The 19,244-nt window shown below is 28.3% G+C and overlaps 1 long non-coding RNA gene across 1 annotated transcript; it reads left to right on the forward strand.

Annotated features, from left to right (window-relative positions):
- The first annotated feature begins 13,687 nt into the window (after window positions 1-13,687).
- On the forward strand, window positions 13,688-16,645 carry LOC136078340 (uncharacterized). Its single transcript, XR_010637731.1, has 2 exons — window positions 13,688-15,862; window positions 16,183-16,645. It is a non-coding gene; the product is annotated as an uncharacterized LOC136078340 (long non-coding RNA).
- The last annotated feature ends 2,599 nt before the right edge of the window (window positions 16,646-19,244 follow it).

A 19,244-nucleotide genomic window follows, 5' to 3' on the forward strand; every position in this document is an offset into this window, starting at 1 on the left:
CACACTTTCTGATGAACTCCTATTTGTTTACTTCGACCTTTCTGGACATTCACTGTTCTTAACAGGAAAATATTAAATGTTTTTGACTCAACATGGTTCACAAACACATTATCTAAATAGCACTGACTTAAAACATCACACTTATAAATGTCATTTGTAATTTTTTGCAATATGAAAGCTATTAATCCATTTTTCAGATGAAAACACAACGTCTTTTTTGTTAGCAGAAACCTTGGTGCATAAAGTTTTATGAGCTAGTTTTGTAAAGCAAAATCCATCTTCTGATTCTCTCTTGGCAATTTGATTATTAGGATTCTTAGAACGTCTTACAAAACACTTTAAGCGCTGTAAATGATTTTCAAACGGAAAGCATCAGATGTCATTCAATGAACAGTTAAAATTCTCGACATCATCACAAATGTGTATGAGATTATGCACATTATAAACAGTGAAAGTATTACCATAAAATATTTTGCTATTTTGTTCAAAATAAACTAGCAAACCTCTTGCATAATCTAAAAATATATTTCGTTTTTTTCCGTCTAAAGCAAGTAGAATACTAATTGCAATAACCAGCGAAAGAAAATGGATATAGGCATTTTCAGAAATAATATTTTGCAGCACAACAGGTCCTAAGTAAAGCAAAAATAGTCAAAATTTAGAGGCTTTCCACCTGTCTAATTCGCTTAATGATCTTGGTTGTCTTGAAAATTGAGAGGGCAAACATCCATTAAGTTTAACCAAAGTATTTGAAACTTCCGTTCTTTGAAGATAAGAAAGCTTAACAGAAGGACCTTTTTCATATAGTTAAGAATCCTCCGAACAACACCTAAGCGTACCAAGTGCATATAATCTAAAATAAAAGATTTTATGCATGGTATACCAATAGTTAACAAAGGGGTGATGCCTTGTTGATGAGAATCATAACCATTATCTCTAAAAACTGTTTCAGTTCTAGATGAAAAGAGATCATTCTCGTTAAAAACAACCCGACCATTATAAGATCCATTAATAATGCATCTTTTACATGAGCTATATCCACAATGTCCGATAATACGCTTTAAAAAACACCTAGCAGGAGTGTCACAAATAAAACATAAAACTTCTACAGCTCTCCTTTGATCATCTATAAAAATACCATATTGGTTTAATTCTCTGTATTCCTTAATAAAGTCATCCAAGTAGTCATCCAAAGAATCAGGCTTCCCTAATCCACAAAAAATTGCAACAGTAAATATATCATGACCATCAAAAGAACAAAGGGTTGGCCATAACTGAGTACTGGATGACTTAAAAAGAGGAATTCCATCTATATTAATAGATAGACGTAAAGTCTTAGTAATTTTGGTTTCAGGTGTTCCGTTGAATACTTCCAAAATACCATCAAGCAATCCAAAGTAAACATACTCACCACCACACTTTTTATAGGTAGAGACTTTCCTTGGTGTTTTAATCAGTGTATGGACATCATTCGGCAAATTCAACCCTGACTTTTGTAAGATTGTTAATAATTCATCAACAGAAGAATGAGACCATTGGTTTTTAACCACACAAGACGCTAATTCTTTGCAGAGATCAAACTCTTCAACAGTCTCGTCAATATCCTTTATATCTGAATAACTTCCTCTGGTATCATCAGAATTACAAGAAAAAACTTCACCTTCAAAGTTATCAGTATCACTTAATACCGTATCAGATTTTTTATTAAAGTTATCTGTATCACTTAATACCGTATCAGATTTTTATATGTGTGGGTCTTCAAAGTTAATATGATCTTCATTATTTTCAACTTCATCAACATTCTGTGCAATAAAATATAAAACTTGTCTATTTATTCTTTTCCACACATAATTGACATAATTTTCAACACATAATTGACATAATTTTCTAAAATAATTGACATAATTTTCTAAAATAAACTATAATAAAAGCAAACATAATAAAGTTTTTATGATGTAGTTAAAGTTCATAAGTTAAATAGTCTACCACTAGCTGATTAGATTTAACTTTAGTAACCAAGTTGATGATTAATTAAACTTATTTACTAAAGACACGAGACAGAATTTTTAATTGTTCTAGATTATCAAATTAAATTACAAACTCAACCTACTTTCAATGAAGGTATTAATCAATCACTCAATATATTTTGGAAAATGTTATTACATCCACCGTCATTTTCAGATAGTTAAAAAACTAATGTTAAGTAAACGCCCCTTTATTGACATAAATATTATTAACACTAATAATGATAACAAAACCAGAATAAATTAACAGGACAATAATAATAAAAATAAGATAATTATGTAATATTAAATATTATTTAAAACAAAAATTGAGTATTAATACACAGATATTAAAAGTTACAAGTAGTTGACAAATACTGACAATCATGAAATAAAAACAATTACTGCAAAAAAAATAACAAAGATCTTAAATTAATATAATAATGACCAGAGGCGTAGAAAGAATTTTTTGGGTTTGGAGAAAGGTAACTTCCAGACATGGAGCAAACTCCAAACATTTATATGCTTATACTTATGTCAAATAATGAGGGTTTGCAAAAAATTGCGATGATTGGAGGCTGGAAACAAAAAAGCCCTAAAATTTTCGCCCCCCCTGCCCCAAACGTGAGAGCAACAAGTTGATGAAGTATTTTTGTATTATTCTTATCTAGACTTATATTCATCGATAAATTTTAGATTTCATTTTAAAATATTTTAGCGTTCAAAAATTATGACTATATAAAGTTTAAACCCCCCTCAATTTGAGGGGGTTGCAAATTTTATATGGTAATAATTTTTAAACGCTATTAGATAATACTATGAAACTTAAAATTTATCGATGAATGTAAGTCTAGTTAAGAATAGTACAAAAAATACTTCATCAACTTGTTGCTCTTACGTTTAAGGCAGGGGGGGCAAAAATTTTGGGGCTTTTTTGTTCCCAGCCTCCAATCATCGCAATTTTTTGCAAACCCTCATTATTTGACATAAGTATAAACATATAAATGTTTGGAGTTTGCTCCATGTCTGGAAGTTACCTATCTCGAACACCAAAAAATTCTTTCTACGCCTCTGATAATGACAGTACCATAACCACAATAAATAATATATTGAGTATTATATTTAATATAATGTTAATATAATATTAATATATAAGTATACGATTAAATGAAACCAGTTAGCTAAAAATAAACAGAAAAAATTGATAAGTTTTTAATAATTAACATAAAAAAAACTAAATAAAGAAAAAGTACTGCAAAGGAGAGTTGCCAAAACAAATAAAATATAATAACAGCAATATAAAAACATACAAACAAATATTATAATCTTTTACATATCTATTTAAAAAAAAAAAAATTGATAATAATGATAATGACTACAACAATACCTAGAATACAAGTTTTTTTTTTAAATATAAAACGAGTTTATAAGAAACTAGAACTAGAACTTCTAGTTCTAAGTTTAAGTTAAACTAGTTCTAGGACTGGAACTAGTAAAACTTAAAATTTCTAGAACTGGAACTTCTAGTTCTAGTTGAGGCGAGTTAAATTTTAAAGCTTCTAGTAGAAGCTTCAAAATTTTAAGAAACTTTTAGTGTTAAACAGCATTTAGGTAAACAGGTTTAAACTAAAAATACTCCAATATAATAAAAAATTTAATTTTAACAGTTTAAAATAATACTGTTGGTCGAACAAAAGATACCATATTGATTCATATAATTTTAACTGTTAAAATATCAATTCGCCTAAACGAAGTTCGCGCCATCATGTGCATCATTTGCTTAATTCTTTAGATATCCCCATTTTTAGATATTGTACATTTTAAAAACATTTTTTTTTTACATTAAAAAAAAAGTTTTAAAAACGTTCAAATGCTTACTTGGATATTCAGTAAATAATTAAAAATAAAACGCTTAAAAAACGTTTGAAATTTTCATTAAAAAACGTTTGAAAAAAAAAACGTTTAAAAAACGTTTGTATTGGTTCTTTAAACGTCCGACCGAAAATTGAACGGAATTAAAACGTTTTAAAAACATCCTGTGCTTACTGGGTATAGAGCTACAGAACAAAATCAGTAATAAGAAAAGGGTTAACACAAGTTAGATTTCATCGAATGTACGACAAAACCTTTTTGTTATAACGGTTAGCAAGTCTGCAGTAGAAAGATAGATTCAAAAATCTGTATAGATCAGGGGCAGATCCGGCATTTTTTAGTCTTTGAGCTAGATAACCTTCACACGCGGAGCAAACTCTAAAGATTTATATGGTTATACTTCAAATAAGTATATACTGTCAATAAGTATATACTGTCAAATAAGAACGCCTTAAAAAAACTTGCCTCTTAATTAGAGCTGCCTTTTATCATTGAGTGACAGGAAGAGTGTGGTCTATTGGTTCAATATATGAATTAGAGAAAAAATGTTCGCATTTATTAGGCATATATTGTAAACAATTGAATTTAGCTATATAAATATATCTACTTATCTAATTTTTGTAAAAAAGAGAAAAGAAGACTAGCGAAACTGGCCTAATCAAACTCTAATATCATAACAAGAGACATTCTGCAAATATTGCTACAAAATCATTTTATTCTATTTTAGAATTTTATGGGGATAATGCGATTATAGAATTTTTATTAAATTTTCAAAAAACTTAAAGGTTATTTTATAAATACATTTTGAGGATACAACTGTTAATACAAATTAAACTAAGCAATTTTATTTAGCTTTTTACATATAGCATTTACATTATCACAACATGATACTAAAATGAAAGTTTCCAAAAAGTATTGGCAATGTTACATGTTAATACACCGATTTTAATAAACACAATTTTAAGGATTACTTTGTTAGAGCATTTCTATGCTTTTGAATGTTATTTTTATTTCACAAGATATTATAAATATATATACATATATATATATATATATATATATATATATATATATATATATATAATATATATATATATATATATATATATATATATATATATATATATATATATATATATATATATATATATATATATATATATATATATATATATATATATATATACTAATACTTTTTTTTTTCAGATTGAGTTCTTTTTTTACTTTATCAATAAAAAAAGATTTCTTTGTTGATACTTTTCGATTATTTATGATTTTATTTTTTGATATGTTAAATATTTACACAAAGAATCAAGTCATTATTTTAATTTATTTTTGTTTCTCAGACAAAACCTTTCGTAGATGCTTCGGAAATATTTTACCTCATAATTTTACATTTTATCGTATACCCAAAGATCATTTTATAGAAAGGCAATGTTGCGAAGCAAAGCAAGATACAATAACTTTTGAAAAATCTTTTGGTTTTTTTTGTAATAATCCAAACAAACCTTTTTTTGAAGTTCTCAAACAATATTCCACTGTCACACTTGTGCTAATAATATGGGACGTTGTCACATGAACATGTAACATGGGCGTGCTGATGAGCATATAAAACCTGTTTTATGGCTGAATTGGTAAAAACTTGCGATCGTTGAACACATTTAGCCCATTGAGTACAAGCAGACAAAATTTCTTTTGAAGGGCCTTTAATTATGTGGCAGTTCAAAGAAAAATACCTTTTTCTGTTTTGATACAATTCAGGATTTTCTCCCTCAGGACTTCTCTATCTACTTAAAGACAATAAAATACGCCACTCTCATAAGCTTGAAAATAAAAAGTGGAACTTATATTTTGCCAGGTTTCATATATAAAGCTTTAAATTTTTCAACGAATCCGATTAAATTATATTTTATAAATTTATAAATTATAAATTATATTGCGCTAGTAAAAATTTAAATAAATTAAATTTTTAAAATAATTTAAGTTACGCGGGATGTTGTTAAAAACGTTCGTGTTTGTCTATTTCGCTTCACGAGGAAAAAGTTTTTTTTTTTTTTTTGTTCTTTATTTCATTAAAATTTTTATACAAATATATAGAAAGTTAAAAAGTTTACGATTGAAGATCATGTTAAAATAATGATAGAAATTAAGTATAAATAAAGAACGCGAAAACTCAATGGGCCTTAAAGGTCTTTGCCTTGCCATACTTTCAAATGTTCGTGTTTGCAACCTATATTAAACAATAGAAACGAATGACATGTCAAAAAATTATTTATAGTAAAAATATTTTGACTTTTATGATTGTTTTCTGTTGTTATATATGAATAATTCGGTTAAAAATCAACTTTAAATAGTCTATTCAAAATATTAATAGATTACACTCATTGCAATTTAAATGAAAAAAGCAACATGTTCTATTATAAACCAAGCTAACGCAAATGTTTAAGTCTGCTAACTAAAACATTTTCACTCGAAATTCACTTTTTTTTCACGGCTGTCTCTTTTAATATTCATGTTTATACGGACAGCAATGTTTTTATATAATAAAGATTATACAACTAATAAATGTTTGGGTAAACACTTAGCTACTCCATAGAAATTAAACTAAAATTTAATCATCAAATATATATATATATATATATATATATATATATATATATATATATATATATATATAAATATATATATATATATATATATTACATATATATCTATATATATATATATATATATATATATATATATATATATATATATATATAGATATATATATATATAAAGGGCTTATTGTGAAACAATGACAAGCCACACTTTTTTCAAAAATGAGTCATTATCATTTTTATTATCATAAATAGTATACGCAATTTTTATTTATTTTTTTTTTACAATATTTATTATCCATAAGTATTTTTATGATGTATAAATTTGAGAGAATAATAAGTAAGCACTGCTTTTATAGATTTAAATAAAACGTAAAAGTCATTTTTCTCAAATATTTGTTTTTGTGGCTTGTCATTGTTTCACAACGAGCCCTTCATATATATATATATATATATATATATATATATATATATATATATATATATATATATATATATATATATATATATATATATATATATATATATATATATATATATATATATATATATATATATATATATCTCCCACCACAAAGTTAAAATAATAAAAATATGCCTCCCACCACAAAGTTAAATTTAAAAAAAAGTTTTTTTTAACACTGGTCAATTTTCAAGACTCAACTCGTCAGTTTTTAAAACGGAAATTTAGTTTTTAAAATCAGTTTATTGTTGTGGAAAACCCTTTTCGCATTACCATTAAATTAAATTAAAAAAAAAAAGTATTGTCACAGATTTATTATGTCAAAGGTGGATTGTTTCCTAGTCATTAAAATTCCATTTACTATAGTTTTTATTGGTATGTTCTTAGTTTTGAATAATAACGGTCTTGTTTATTGTTACTTTTGTAAAAGAACGGAAACGTTGATGTGGTACTTACAAACGTTAAATCGCTAAAAACCTCAAAAGTCTTACAAAAAAAAAAATTTTAATTTTGTGGTTTAAAAGTTGCGTAAGTTATCGACTGATAATAATATAACGATGTTTGTCATTTTTTAACTGGTAATGTTTAGCTCTAACTTATGGAGTTTGTTTTGTTTTTGTTTTACATTTTTAAAAAAAATGTTGAAGTGCTTATTTATTGCCCAAGCAATTAGGTCATTTTATAAAATCCAATGAATCCGGGTACGAATCCACCTAATGACTGTCTTTTACAGCACTTCCCTTTCTTGACTTTTTACTCCGATGAGCCTAGAATAAGATTGGCATTTCTTTTTTGATAGTTTTCTTATCTTTTGCCTTTAAAGTATTTTATCTGATGAGTTTGACTTTTCAAATTTGTAACTCTTGCCTGAATTAGAAAAGTTCCTGCTGTTATATTGCTTATAAATGAAAATTTATATCACGTGATTTTAATGATGTCTTTCCGTGATGGCTAATACTACAGGGTTCAGAACATGTAGCGGCTGAGGGTTTGGCTTTGGGCTCCATTTTTTATGTAAAAATTTTTGTTGCTTTTAACTAGCCTAGAATAAGTTTGGCATTTACTTTTTAAATATTTTTTATCTCTTGCCTAAAAAGTATTTTATCTGATAAGTTTAAAATTTCTAATAAGTAAATCTTGCCTGAAATAGAAATAGAGTCACCTATTTAACGCTCACCTAACCTACACTCACCTAAACGCGCAGACTTGATTTAGTCAAGTCTGCGTGTTTAACACACATTAAATTGAAACTTTTTTTTATTAGAAAATAATTTTTCATTCAAACTTTTACTTTTTTCAAATTTATCTATGTAGATTAATAACATATCTCATAATGCGACATATGCGCAAATAGTTTCTACAGATGTTTTGATGTTTATAAATATTTTAGGTTTTTTTTAAACTATTTAATAAACAAAAGACTTTATAAAACAGCAATTAAATGCTATAAATTAAAAAAAAGGAGATGTCGCCTATACAATTTTAAAGTAAATTTGTAAAATTTTATATAATTTTCAATATTACGAAAGTTTGCATGATTTAGATACTTGCATAGGCTGTAGTTCACATTTTCTTATCAAAAAAAGTGTTGCGACACTTTCTCGTCATTAACTCAGATATAATGGCTGCGGTTAGTTCCGTGTCAAACAGCACGGACCCTGATAAAACCAACCTAGCTGACCCAAAAACGCCACTTTTATGAGGTGATAGCGTACACATCAAGGTACCCTGTAATGCAAATTTTGAAATCTTTTTATTTTTTCCGAGGAAAATGATTTCATTTGAATGTTCAAACTAAGTAAATTGTTCAAACTAAGTAAGTTGACTTTATGGTGCGACAATAAAAACACATTGTAAAATAAGAAATACTTTATATAGTTGATAAAAATTAGTGCAAATGTAGCAAATGGTCGCACCAAACTCTGGATAAACTTTTAGTTGGATTGATTCATTGGTTAAAAATTTATGGCAGTTTTAATTTAAGTTTTGCTAGTTTTTTGCTACTTATACCTCAAAATGTGATTACTGTGATATTAGATCACTATTTTTAAAATAATGTTTACATGAGTTTTCTACTATGCAGTACCAACAATTTTTCTTACAATTGTTTTATTGCTACAACTGCCATTTTCAATTTATAAAGCAAATATTGATTTGCTATTTAAAGTGTGACTTGAATTAACTTATGCAATGCGTAAAAGAATCAGCATTTTCCAAGGTATAAACTACTGTCAAAATCCATAAAAATGTTAAAAAAATGGTTAAAAAGCTTTTATAAAGAAACCTACGTAAATAAAGTATAAATTTTTATATAAGATAACTCAAATAGTTGACAAATAAAAAGTTTAGGGGGAGGGGGCAGTCAAAGGAAATTCTTGCGAAATGGAGAATAGTCCTTTGAAGAGCAGTAAAAATTTTTTGTAGGAGTGTGTCACTTTTGTAGGAGTGTGTCACTTTTGTAGGAGTGTGTCACTTTTGTAGGAGTGTGTCACTTTTGTAGGAGTGTGTCACTTTTGTAGGAGTGTGTAATCAAACTCTTATCTAAATTGTCAATAAGTATGACAAGCAGGGTTGGACTGGCTTGAAAAAACGACTCGAGAAATTTGGTCATGGCGGCTCACTTCATCTTATGTTTCATATATTTAATATAGTAACTAATATAATATACAGGGGCGCCGAAAGCCTTCACGCCGTCTGGGGCAACAACCCTGAGTGGCGCCCTTACTTTTCTAAATTTATTTATATTATCAGTGAAGAACTTTTTTATTTATAGGTGTCTTTTTTAGTATTTACTGTTATTTTATGTATAAAAAAGAACTTTTAAACTTCCCAGCCTAAATATTGATAAAAAATAAATATTTCTAAAACACTGCTGTAAGTTGGAGTCTAAAAATAGCTAATCGCTGCTTACTATTGACTAGTATAGCAACTTTTTCATTATTTAACTAGTCAATGCCAAAACATCAATGATTGCATTGTTATTAGTTTTTGATAATTTTTAGCCTTAAAATTAGAATAGTTGCATATCCTCAACTGTTGATGTCAAAAGGTGTGATGGTGTAGTGCATTAGTATGTTTCGTTCGGTCGTCTAGTATGTCTTGATATGTTTTTGTCCGATTCAAATACGGTAAATAGAAACTTAAACACACTCACTTCTTTCACTTATGGGCAAACAAATCAAAGCCAAAAGTAAGATCTACAGAATGAATTTCAATTGATCGAAAGCACACATCAGTCATCGTAGACCACAAGCCATCACTCTTAGCGAAAAAAGCTACGACCCTATACTGGTGTAGAATGATGTGTTATAAAGTGAGATTTTAAATCAAGCACATAGTCAGCAAGTGCTGATCCGATATGAGTTGTGGAGCTTCCAAATGAACGTGTACGTGATTGTCAGCGTAGTCATTAAGTTATTAGGCGCCGTAACCAAATCCAGTGGAATAACCTAATGTTCGTTTTGTTGTTGTGGTATACATTAGAAAAGATTGGGGCTTACCAGCCACAAAAAATACATTGATAATTATTTATGCAAAACAAAGATCGCATATAGGTAATTAACAAAGCCGTCCAGTACGTAGACCTGGGAAATGTGATAATAAAAACAGATTACAGATGGTATTCTTGAATAAAAAATAAAAATCATAAAAAAGTATAAAAGGAGTGGCAAAAATTTTATGAAGTAGAAGAACAAAGTATAGATGCTCAGGTGTCAGGGGGAGAAACAACTAGCGCTTTAAACAACTAGCGCTTTTGTGTTTAGATGCAACAAAGAACAAATACTTAATTTACTGATACTAGAGACTGTTGATATCAACAGGTGGGATGATGTAGCGAATTAGTATGTTCCGTACGGTAGTCTAATATGAGAAAATCACAATCGAATTAATTTCCATTCGATTGCGCCCGCAAATTAAATACTCATTTAAACTGCTGTTCTTTTTTTTATTTTAAGTGCCTCAATAAGTTCTCACGGTCTTATCACAGAGCACCGTGGATGAGCATTTAATTGGAAGTTCACGCCTCTTTTCTAACCAATGTCGCAAAACTTTCCCAGAGATGGGGTTTGAACTATGGATCCTTTGTTTTTGAGGCAAACTAAATCATAAAGAATTTAACGTTATGAGTGTTTAACGTTAGATTCGTAAAGCTAAAGTTATGTTAAGTTACTTTAGATAAATTTATTTATCATTGATAAACTTTAAATATTAATAAAACCAATTGGACTCTATTCCATTTGTATGCAAAAAAGCGATTTTTACCAACAAACTTGCCGCAATTTTATAGAGACGAAATTGAAATAAAAAACGATTCTGTTACAAAATTCTTAGGCGTTTATCTCGATGAAAACATTTCCTGGAACCAACACATTAATTATGTATCTATTAAAATTTCAAAAAACATTGGGATTCTATATAAACCTTGTAACTACCTTAATGAAAATTGCTTGAGCCAAATTTATAACTCTTTATCCACAGTTACATAAATTATGCAAACACTGCTTGGGGAAGTACTGTAAAAAGTTAAAACATCTTTATTGTCGTCAAAAACATGCGATCCACATAATTAACTATGCTGATCGCTTTACAGATACAAAACTTATTTTTACTGAAATGAGATTATTAAATTTGTTTGAACTTAATGTATTTAAAGTTTTATGCTTTGTATATTTATGGAGAAATAGTTTATCCCTTACCACCTTTGATAATATTTTCAAACTCAAACTTAACAACAAATACGATATGAGAAACATAAATTTTTTAAATGAGCTGTTTTGTCACACAAAATTTAATCAATTTCGCATTGCTTATCGTGGACCCCACCTATAAAATAATATTGTTTTGGGGAATTTCAATCAACAAACTTCTTTTTAACTTTTCAAGCTCAATCTAAAAAAATGTATTTTTTCACTTGATAATATACTCAGATACTTCTAATATTTTGAAAATTGTTATTCAACTTGGATTTTATTCAATTGAATTGAATTTAAATTTTATTTTATTCAACTTTTCTTTCTTTATTTTAGTTTTTACTTTATTTTTTAGTACCTGTCTTTATTTTTAGTATGTTATACTTGTCTTTATTTTTAGTATGTTATACTTGTCTTATTTTTTAGTATGTTATACTTGTCTTTATTTTTAGTATGTTATACTTGTCTTTATTTTTTAGTATGTTATACTTGTCTTTATTTTTTAGTATGTTATACTTGTCTTTATTTCGCTTACTTGGATTTTTATAAGGACAATAAGATCTTGTAATCTTCTTTCAGATCATAGCTTATGTTTAATTATTAGCAGTTTATGTATGTGCGCATTTATAGATTTGTAAGTGTATACATGCTTATATTTTTATATGTGAGAGTTTTTCTAATTTTAATTATCCTGGATTTGGAATTTTTTTAATTATAACACCATATATACGACAACCAATAACTGTGCTGTGAAATTTTAATGTAAGCAAAATAAAATTAAAAAAAAAAAGATGATTTTACTTTTTTTTCTACTTTTTCTTTTTTTTATTTCTTTTTTCTCATGGCGCCCCATGTCCTCGTGTCATCCATACGCTGCAACCTATGTTAGCTTTTGCCTAAACCGCCATTGAGTACATATGATTAATAGTTATCGACAAAATTTCAATTTACAACCAACAAAATACATAGTACAAGAAACAAAAATAGTATATAATTTCAAGGCCGTAGACAACTTTTTTTGATGTTTGAGCTAAGCAACTTTGAAACATGAAAAAAACTCCATATATATATGAGGAATGAGGATGTTATGCATAAAATTGCGGTGATTAGAGACTGGTAATAACAAGAAACCCAAAACGTTGGCCCTCCAACCCCAAATAGGAGGGTAATGAGTCAAGTTTGTTATTTTTTTTTCAATCTTAAACTTAATTTATATTCATCGACAAATTTCAAATTTTATTCAATAATCTCTTATTGTTCGGCTTTTATGACCTTATAAAGTTTACACCCCTCTCAATTTAAAATTTACGTAATTATGAAACAAATTGTTTAACATTTGTTAACTAATAAGGTTTCTTTATATTAATATAATACATTTTCGATACGTTCAAGATGGCCGTCAAAATTTATATAATTAGCCAGCAAATGTGCTATAGCACATCTATATACTAGCACAAAATATATTAACTTTTATTCTGGTCTATAATAGGCTATAATCTATTATAGGCCAGAAATAAAGTTATTATATAGAATTTACAAACTACTATATAATTTGAATATTTTTCGTGCAAAGTTGTTTAGCAATGTCATTTGAATACCATAATCAGTGGGCTTGACAATGTTCTAATTTCGGAAATAATCCCACCAATGGAATAGCATCTCCTTATAGGAGTTATAAATCTTTTCAAGATACTCTACAAGCTACCCTCCACATTTAATTGAAAAAATTACATAGTATTAATTTGAATACTTATAAAGATGATATAGGAGCATGTAAAAGTGAATACATAATTTTTTATATTTAAGAATGAAGATAATTACCCAGTGGGCACGAGACCTAAAAAAGACATCTGTTGAACGTTCAAAAGACGTCCAAAACGTACAAAAAACGTACAAAACGTTAAAAAGACGTCTTTTTTACATCCCGTGCTCACTGGGTAAACGCTTAAATAAATATTTATCATTCAACACATTGTTTACTGCACTTAACTGCACTTAACACGTAAACAAAACCAATGAGGCATTAATATTAATAACACTTTAGGTTTAGTTTGTAATTTAAAATTTAAGAAGTCTTGAACATTATTTTGAGAACTTCTTTTTATATTTCACTATTTTTTGTTTAAATATTCTTGAAACAATGAAAAGTAGATTTATTTTGATTGCATTCATTTTTGTGCTAGTTGTATCTACGACATTGTGTAAACCGACCAAAAAGAAACTGAAAAAATCCACAAATGTTGAAAACACAAAAGTAAAGTCTAAATTAAAAGGATTAAAGACTAATGTGACCAATCAGGTGGCATCACATGAAAGTCAACAAAAGATTAATGTGACCAATCAGGTGGCATTAAATGTAAGTCAACAAAAGATTAATGTGACCAATCAGGTGGCATCAAATGTAAGTCAACAAAAGATTAATGTGACCAATCAGGTGGCATCAAATGTAAGTCAACAAAAGAATAATGTGACCAATCAGATGGCACCATATGAGAACCAACAAAAGTTTGTTGCAACAAATCAGATAATATCTAATGTAAACGGACAAAGGATAATCGTAACAAACCAAATGGGGTTAGGAGTTTCGGCAAAAAATGTAACACAATTTGTTACAAACAACTCACACTTAGAGGTTATTAAAAAGCATCATCATGACCATCACCATCATAGTGAACACCACGATTGTCATGGAGGAAAGCATTTGCATGACCATCACCATTGGAAAGATGATTTAGGTCATCATCATCATTGTGATTACGATACTTCTATTGATTGCCATGGTAACGAACATTGTCATGTTACTGAGCACCACCAGGATGAATGTGGAAAACATCATCATTTATGCCACGATCACCATCGCTGTCATGGCCACAATCACGATTGTCACCACGAACATCATCATGGCTGAGGTTATGGCAAATAGTTTGCAAAATCTTGTGAGCTCATTTCTTGAAATTTTTTTATAGAAGTTGAATTTATATATTACAAAGTTTATATTTTTTTATTATGGAGTTTACATGTTATACAGGTTTTACATTTTTGCGTTTTGTGTAAATAGCTGACGTTTATAATATATATTTACATTATATAACGTTTATTAATTAGCATTTTTCTTTTATTATTAAAACATTTATTCATGCTTCAAAATAAGCTACAACATTGAAAATTTATTTTTTGTTGTTGTCTTTGTATGTTTTTTAATATTTAAAAACATTTTGTTAATATTTCATAATAATCACAATCACTAAAATATAAAGTATAAACAATTACAAGTTGAGTCTTTTTTTTTATCTTTTCTTTTTATATCTATTCTTTTGTCATGTAACAATAGTTGCTATAAAATCTTTTTTTTATATTATATTTCGTTTAAATTTATAAAATATAGTAACTGTTTACATATAAATTTATAATATATAATAATTGTTTATATATATAAATGGCTAGAACAAGATGAAGACACGGAGTCTTCTCAATGTACTTATAGACAGACCTGAAAAGTACGAAATTACGGTAAAAATGCAGTGAAAATACGATAAAAATACGGTAAAAATACGGTAAAATATACCCTGACGGTAAAAATACGGTAAAAATCAAAAAGTAAAACTTTTATTTTTACAGGTTCCAAACAAAATATTCCAAATTTTTTTAGCGAATCTGATCAAAATAGCTTTAATTGAAATATATTTAGGAATGGCAAAAATCCCGGACATTTTCAATCCCGGATTTTGGGATTCAAAAGTATGTCGCCGCGAAATCCCGGAAATCCTGGGATTGAATAGAAAAAAACGTAATTATAACAGGTAAAGCATAAGTAGAACTAACTTTTTTAGTACTCATCAAACATTTAAAAATGATTAATTTAATGATAATATACAGGTATGCGTACCGCAAAAACACCAAAAAAAGCACATCTCAATAACTTTTTTATTATTTGCTTTCGAGAAAAACTGTTTTGATTGTGTTTAGAGTTGCTTAAACTTAGTTCTTCCCAGCTAGTTTGATTAATTTTTAAGAAATAGTTTTGTTGTTATTGTTAACTGAACTTTTGTTGTTTTTTGTATGTTTACCCCAAAAACCGCATTCAATTTATCGATTGTATCTCTGCAGCTAGTGAACCTAAGAAGCTGAAATTTGGCGTGTCCTAATATTATTTGATCTGCTTTAAATAAAACCAGTTACTAATAACTTAATCTTGGAGAAAATACCCGTTGCACCACAAAAACCACAAGATAGGTATACCTAAAAACAACATTGTTGTTTTTAAAATAACATTTTATAGGCTATACATGTGTTCTCGTTTTTTACTATGATTATATTTGATTCTAAGTAACCTTTTGATTCTAAAGATGTCATTGCAGTGTTTTAAACAAAATTTGCATCGCGTTTTTTACGTATTAAAAATCAATAACGTTTTTAGAACATAATGATTGCAAGAATCTATTAAAATTTACTTTGTGTTTGAACCTAGAGCAAAATCTAATTTTTTACTTGAAAGTTGTTTTTTAGTATCAATCAAATCAAACCTTGAAAAAATATCTACTCGTATTATTCAGGTCTATGGTTCAATGCGTGCAAAAGATGTTGCAGCAAAAGTGAAAGATATAAAAGAAGAGAAGCGACGAAAGATACAGCAAAAGAAGGAAGCCAAAAGAAAGAAAGAAGAAACTAAAGAAAAATTTATTAAATGTAAAGTTGAATGTTTTTGCAAAAAAAAGAAATGTCAAGCTTTTGGCCTAAAGCAATGTCCTAATTGTTTTGATGTTCTCCATTCAATTTGCAGCAAAGTGAGTTGCAGAGTTGATGGTGTTAAACCGGTTATGCTTTTACCAGCAAACCAGCACTTCTCCACATCTAAAAGACTGATATACGACCATTATAACGAATGCAACGACAACCAATAATCTTTTTTGAATTAAAGTAATCAGTTAAAGTTACTATTTTATTTATCTATGTTATCTTAACATTGTTGTAGTAACCTATTGTTATAATAATTTAATAAAGTCTGCAGCCATTTTAGATGTCTATGTTATTACTGCTGTGTTCAAATACTGTTTTTATGAAAAATATATATTATTTTCTTTCAAAACATATAATATGTTTAATTAAGTCTATAAAGTGAATTCTATAAAATGTACCCCAAAAACAACAATAATATTTCCTTTCTTTATGAGGGTGTTATAAAGGTTTATAACTAATTGAGAAAAAAAAACTTTTTTCAGTATCTAGTTATAATCCATAGGTAATAGAAAAACTATATTTTGCTAACTTATTCTCTCGGCTTCTAGGCTTCGACAAAACAAAAAAATATACACTTTTATAATTAAAATTTTTACTCTCGTGCAAATAAAAAAACCACTAAATTAACAAATAAAAAACCCACTAAATCTGCTTTAATTTATAGGCTGACATATTAGCTATCATAATATATCAAGTTTTTTGAATCCTGAATCTTTTTCTTCATGCTAAGTCACTTAAGCCAACATTGTGGTTTTTGCGGTATGTTTGTTTTTGCGGTACGTATACCTGTAACTAAAATAATTCATTCATTAATGAACCTAACTAATTTGAATTATAAAAAAATACCATAAAATGATAAAACAGTATAAATTAAAATAATAACTAAAAATAATATAAATATACATGATTATACATGAAATATATTTATTTTTGAAAGTACCACCCTAAAAATCAAAGCGTCAATCATTTCGTCGCTTAATCTTATTCAATTTTTTAAACATAAAAACCAGCGGCTTAGAATGCTTGTTCGGACTCCGCACTTGTTGGCCGTATAGATTGTATATAATTATGTTTTTTAAAGGTGATTACATCTGTGATTGTGAATAGCAAAACTGTCACAGACGTTCTAAAAGCGGTTATGATGGAGTTGTTAGCCCGCCTCTGAACAATTTATTTTAATAATTATAACCATTTGACTCCTGTTGACAATGTTGAGTACAAAGCAACATGCAACATTTCAAACTTCTTAATCAGTTTTCTGGCAATTAAGCAAGCAATATAACTGGCAACTTAATGAGAATCATCTGAAAAAGTCACACAACCTGAATCTCTTTTTTCAATCTGATGCATCAAGGATCTAGCATGTTGTGTATCTTTAAAAGCATTAACATCATATTCAAAAAATTTAAATTCCTTTCTTTATTATTTTTATTTGGATTATCTTCTTACTATAAATAATATCTTTCAAACTGACTAGGAACCTGCGACCATTTGTCCTAATCCTCACCTGCCACCACTCATTTGTCCCAATCTTCTTTTTAATTGGTCACTTTAAAAAATCAATATAAATTTATAACTTTCTTCCAACAGATCTTCTATTAATAAGTCTTGACATAGTACAGTTCTTTGTAGTACTAATTATGTTTCAGGAGATAATGTACATTTCTCAAAATTTGGAATGATAGTGTTTTTCCATTTACTTAACCAGTCGGCAAAAGCTTGAAAAATTTTTTTATTATTAGTAATAGCAGTTATTAGAAAACTAATTTTTGAATTTGTAATTGTGGAACGTTTATTGAAAAATACCTTTATCTATTATAAAGTATTAATTTTTAATGGTTAGGAAAATATGCTTTTATTGCTGCGCCTGTAGTTTCATGGAAGATACCTAAAGGCTTTCATGGAAGATGCCTTAAGCAACAGTGACATTTTGCTTGTAGTTTCCAGAATAGACAACTTTGTTATTTATTTTTGCTGCTTTTTTATAAAAAGTTTGACATGAAGATTTTTGTGAATAAAAAATACATTCAGCAACTTCAGGTATATGTAGTTCATTTTAAACAATTTTATGGAACACTACGCAATTATTAAATTTTGAAAATGAATATTCATTTGGTGAATCAGCAACTGTAACAGAATTAAGATCTTCAAAAACATCATTTGATAAAAACTTCTGATACTCATCTTCTCAAAAAATACTTTTAGTTAGTGACCCGGTTCGGACTCGGGGACCCGGTAATCCGGCTTTTTTCCTGGGTACCCGGAATCAGCCATTATGTTGCAGTACCCGGCACCGGGTATCTCAAAAGAAGTTTTTAATAAACATTAACCTTAAGTGCTGTGACTATTTATTTAAATGGTACTTTAAATTTAAAATTCAACCAATAAACTTCTTAATATAAGTCTAAGAGTGTTGTGGAGTTAATAACCACAAAGCCCTATTTACTTTATTTATTTTATTCGCACTACAGTTGATAAGAACTACCTTTTTTTTTTTGCACTTCTCTTTCACTTATAATCTTTTATTTTTATTAACATAACTTTTGATTAATTAGCGCTTAATACCCAGTGGGCATGCATTATCCGAAGAACGTCCGCCGGACGTCTTACGGATGTCTGGACATCCATGGGACGTCAAGCGGACGTACTCCGGACAACGCGTGCCCACTGGGTAGCAGTTATTTATCAATAAATTACAAAAAAATATATATTACATATAATTATAATATATTATAATATATATTATTGCGGTATTATTGCGGTAGTGGTGTAGTGGTTGAGCGCTCGCTTCATAAGCGAGAGGTTCCGAGTTCGATCCCCACCACGTCCCTGGTAGTACCGCGCTCAACTTGTTTTTCCGCGCAGCGGCCTTGTTCGT

Source organism: Hydra vulgaris, chromosome 03, assembly GCF_038396675.1.
Source record: "Hydra vulgaris chromosome 03, alternate assembly HydraT2T_AEP".
Lineage (NCBI taxonomy): Eukaryota > Metazoa > Cnidaria > Hydrozoa > Anthoathecata > Hydridae > Hydra > Hydra vulgaris.